Here is a 5,326-nt window from a genome sequence, read left to right on the forward strand (position 1 = left end):
GAGCATTACATTTCAAACGCCGGCTGACGTGACCGAAGTTCCGCAGATGACGGACCACTATGGGGTCAGATCAGTCTCAATAATTGCAAATGCACACAGATAGACTCACAAATGCAAACAGAAAGATTCACAAATGCGCACAGAACAATTCACAAATATATTCGATTTACAAATGCACACAGAAGGATTTACAAATATATTCGATTTACAAATGCACGCAGAACAATTCACAAATACATTCCAATGCACAAATAAAATAAATTACGATTTATATAAATGTAAAAAAAAAAATCACAAATATATTTCTGCATTTGTATGTATTTGTGTGTGGATTTGTATGTATTTGTGTGTGGATTTGTATGTATTTATTTGTGGATCGCACTGCATTCATTTGCAAATCGCTTCACATTCGTGTACGGATTTTTGAGACTGTTCTGCCGTCGCTGGATTCACAAATGCGTTTTTTTCAACATAGACCTGTCTGTAGCCAATCAGATGTCAGCCTCATTTTCAACCAATCACATGAGCGCAGCTTCATACATATTCATACATATTGTAGCCGTCTATGTTCACCCAGAGCTCTACGATACCTCATATCAGTAGAGACCGGACCAAACTATGTGTGTGTAAACCATATGGTACAAACAATGAGGCCACTAGGCTGCTAGCGTAATGCTGCGGTTCACACCAAACACGATTCGCGCCGCGTTAATCGCGCCGCCGTTCTCGCCAGGGGACTATTTGTGTTCATTCACGTGAATCGGTGAATCGCGCTGGACGCGCCGGTGAGGGAGCGCGGCTTATCGCCCTGATAGCCGTTCAACTGTCCGCCGTCAACTGTGGAAAAAATAACCTCTATTTCTGCTTAGTATGTGTTGTGGAAGTCCCAGATATCACGGGGAACCAAACGCCGTCATGTCTGGTTCATAACATAGTCCGGAGGAGCTCCGTGGATTTCATCGAACTGTATTCACTGTGTCTAGCAAGCCACACGTCGGCTGTTTACCATAGCTGTATGAACACAACATAAACTGATTTGGCTATGATTTAACGGCAATAAACCAACAAAAAGGAACTCCGAAATAACATTTATACACATAGTTTGGTCCGGTCTCTACTGATATGAGGTATCGTAGAGCTCTGGGTGAACACAGACGGCTACAATATGTATGAATATGTATGAAGCTGCGCTCATGTGATTGGTTGAAAATGAGGCTGACATCTGATTGGCTACAGACAGGTCTATGTTGAAAAAAACGCATTTGTGAATCCAGCGACGGCAGAACAGTCTCAAAAATCCGTACACGAATGTGAAGCGATTTGCAAATGAATGCAGTGCGATCCACAAATAAATACATACAAATCCACACACAAATACATACAAATCCACACACAAATACATACAAATGCAGAAATATATTTGTGATTTTTTTTTTTACATTTATATAAATCGTAATTTATTTATTTGTGCATTGGAATGTATTTGTGAATTGTTCTGCGTGCATTTGTAAATCGAATATATTTGTAAATCCTTCTGTGTGCATTTGTAAATCGAATATATTTGTGAATTGTTCTGTGCGCATTTGTGAATCTTTCTGTTTGCATTTGTGAGTCTATCTGTGTGCATTTGCAATTATTGAGACTGATCTGACCCCATAGACCACTTGACCGCAGTTGCAGTAGAGGGTGGTCCGGGTGGTCCGGGTTATCCAATATGGATAATAGTTTCATCAGTGTCCTCCTCTCCAAATGCCAAATAATGATTCATTAATCATTATTGGAAATGTGATTATTACTCCCAAATGTAGTAAATTGTACAGGAAAGGCTAACCTCAAGGAGATGGATGAAATGCTGTGGGGTGGCATTTGTTGTTAAAAAAAAAAACCACGTTTTTATTATTACATTTCTTGTAAAATGCTACTTGGAGTGGGACATAAAGGTTTTCCTATGATCGGTAACAGGAGATAAACCATTCTATGATTAGAGTAGATTCAACGTTATCGTCATGGCTCAGTAAAGTGCATTGTAATGTACACACTGAACGTTTAATAAATATCATAGATATGGATATGCTGGATACGTACAGTATTAGTAGCATTAACAGTACGAACAGGTTGTAATGAATACCCTGAGAGATAAAACAAAAATCAGGAAAACATTGATCTCTTACGTCATAGAGGCAAGGCGTTATATACAGCATCTGCAAAACACGGAGGTTCTTCAAAGTGACATATGTAAGGAATAGATATGCATCACAACGTTTAACAAACACTTAATCATGAAGTAGGGCGTGGCGATAATATAGTGATTGTTGTCTTTTAGCAGAATCGTATCGTGACAATTTGATCTTAACACGTTATCGCTCACAGACGTGTTGATAATTCTGAAAAGCTCGACTTAAAAGCTGACACAAGTTAAGTTTTTGGTTTTCACATATTAAGCGTTTCATGAAATGCATAACAGTAGAAGATGTTTCATTGTTTTGAACCTCTTTGCACACATTTGGCATATTATGATGTATATCAATATTGAAAGTCTATTATGAAAATGAATATGTGATACTGATTTGAGCCACATTGCCCACTGTATTAGAGAGTCTTAAGGACAGTTAAGAGTTTAATAGATTTTTTTTCACCTTTATCGCAACATGTACTGTACATGTGTAATCATTCCAGTTTCAGACAGCCGTCAATTAGGAAACAACCACCAGAAGTAAATGGTTCAATGTAAGACTTCTAAAGTAACAGAAAGATACACTTAAGATTAAATAAAACTGTATTTATCCAAAGGAATAAATGTGCAGCTGTTAAAGCACAAAGTAGGAAAACGTCCAAAAAACCCAGAAATAGTTTTTTTCCTTTCTTATTGATAATCTTTGTTTATATTTTGCCTCTGCCTATATCGTGATACATGTTTGTGATATACTGTACCTTAGTGTATAAATATTTAGTGTCACACATACCAAAGCAATAATAAAAGAAGGAATATAAATGACTACCTATACGAGGAACTACTTATAGTTATTAAGAGGCCAAAACAGAACATGTTGGGGAATCATCTTGTTGCTTTGGTACACAACCCACAGCTCATATACCTCCGTTACTGTTCCTGTAAAATAGTCCCCGGTTAAGTTTCAGCTACAAACCTTTCAGTGCTTTTGGTCTGCAGCTTACCGACGATCCGAGTCCGCAGCATGAGTTGAGTGGAAATGCGTTGTCCATTTTTGAGACAGTGGTTCCCGGACTCGGGTCCTAGGCCTCCATTAAAAGTCCCGACTAGATGCAGACAAGTGTTGAAGAGGCGATAAGTTGGATCTATGTACGTCACATTCCTGCTGCTGCTTCACAGTAAAGGCGAGGATCAGGTGTGAAGCGATAGGTGCTCTCGATCAAGCAGCACCGGAGTCTGTATGCAAATTCAGGAGCCATTTGGTTGAAAGATGTGACCTTTAAGAACTGACCTGTGTGCGATCTCGATGGGGTTTTAGGAGAGCTTGTGGACCAACAGCTGCTGTAAAAGAGGGCTGTTGAATGCTCGTGCATGGGCTGCAAGTGTGTGTGTGTGTGTGTGTGTGTGTGTGTGTGTGTGTTTGCATGTATGAAATATAACGTGTCGCTGGTGGAAACAATGTCATGTTGCAAATGTGTCCAGGTCCATACAACCGTTGTGCTGTTGTGTGTGTGCTTGGGTAATGTTTAAGTGCAGAGCTGCTTCACAAGTGATGGACAACACTAATACATTAAATATGTACTGTGTGTATAATATTAATATATACACAATGTACATCATAAAATCACCAAAGCTCAATTTCTCAATTGATCGATTAGTTGTTTGGTTTATTAAATGCAAAACAAGTCGTGAAAAACAGCTTTCACAACAAGCCCAAAGTGATGAATCGCTTGATTTGTTTGATTAAAGCCCAAAATATTTGGTTTATTATCGTATATATGAAAAAGAAAAGAATTCAAGAGGCTGAAACCAGCAAGTATTGGTGTTTTTGTTTTAAAAATAAACGGATTGAGAGAAGGAGTTTGTGAGGAAGAGTGGAAAAGGAGGAAGGCAGAAAGGGAGGTACCAGACTTATGAGGAAGGAGAAGCCATGCGGAATGATACGTTGTTGTGGATGGAGGGTGAGAAAGAAGGAAGGAACGTGAAGAAGAGTTTAACAAACGTTGAGGTAAAAGTCGTTCATAAAGGAGTGATGAGAGAAGGAAGGAAATAGGGGAGTGAGAGGAGTTAGTGTGGAGGGGATGGAATGAAGGAAGGAAGGATGGAGAAGAGGAGGTGAAAAAGTAGTCAGGGAAGGAATAATGGAGAGAAGGAGAAACGAGGGAACCGAGGAGGGTGGCAATGATGTGAGGAGGCAAGGAAATGAAGAAGAAGAGATGAAGGAGGGAGGTAAAGAAGAAAGGGGTGAGAAGGAGGAAGTGTGAGGAGGCAAGGAGGTAGAAAGGGAGGGAAGAAAAGTGAAGGAAGGAGGGAAAGAAGAGGAGAAAAGGTTGGGGAACGATGTTAGGGGGTGAATCATGTGAGGAGGCAAGGAATTGGAGAAGGAGAAAGGCAGGTAAGGGAAGTAAAGTAGGGACCTGTGAAGAAAGGAAGATATTGAGTGAACAAGGGATGAGGAGGTAAAAGAGAGTTAGTGAAGGACTGATGAGAGAATGAAGGAAAGGGGGAGGGAGAGGAGTTGTTAAGGCTGGAAGGGAACAAAGGCTGTAAGGATGGAGAAGAGGTGAAAAAGTTGGAGTAGTAGTAGTTAGGAAAGGGTCGATGGAAGGAAGGAGATAGGAGGGAACAGAGGAAGGGGAAGAGGAGGAGAGTGAGGGGTCAAGGAGTGTGAAAAGGTAGGAAAAGTAGGGCGGGAGGGAAGGAGGGACAAGAGGAGTTGGGGAAATACTGATAGAGACAAGGAAGGAAAGAAAAGCAGGGGACAAAGGAAGGACAATGTGTGAGGAGGCAAGGAGCAAGGATGTAAGGAGACAGGAAGTGTGTCTAAGGCTCTGAACAATAAGTGGCGGCCTGCTGTGTTTGCTGTGTGAAGGAAACTATCCACTGACCCCCTCTCTCCTTTCTCTGCCTCCGTTTCCTTCCAGGCTGACTCACCGCTGGAGCACCTGAACACAGAAGAAGAAGAAGAAGAAGAAGAAGAAGAAGAAGAAGAAGAAGAAGTTTGAGAGGGCGAGGGAGTGAGGAAAAGAAACAGAGTAAGAGAGGGAAGGAGGGAGGGACAGAAAGAGGGTAGTGAAAAATACACAAAAAAGAGGTGAGGAGGAGGTGAGGAGAAAGTCGGGTTGGGTCGGCGGGGCGAGAGGAGGGAACAGAACA

The sequence above is a fragment of the Pholis gunnellus genome, assembly GCF_910591455.1.
Source record: "Pholis gunnellus genome assembly, chromosome: 13".
In the NCBI taxonomy this organism is placed as follows: Eukaryota; Metazoa; Chordata; class Actinopteri; order Perciformes; family Pholidae; genus Pholis; species Pholis gunnellus.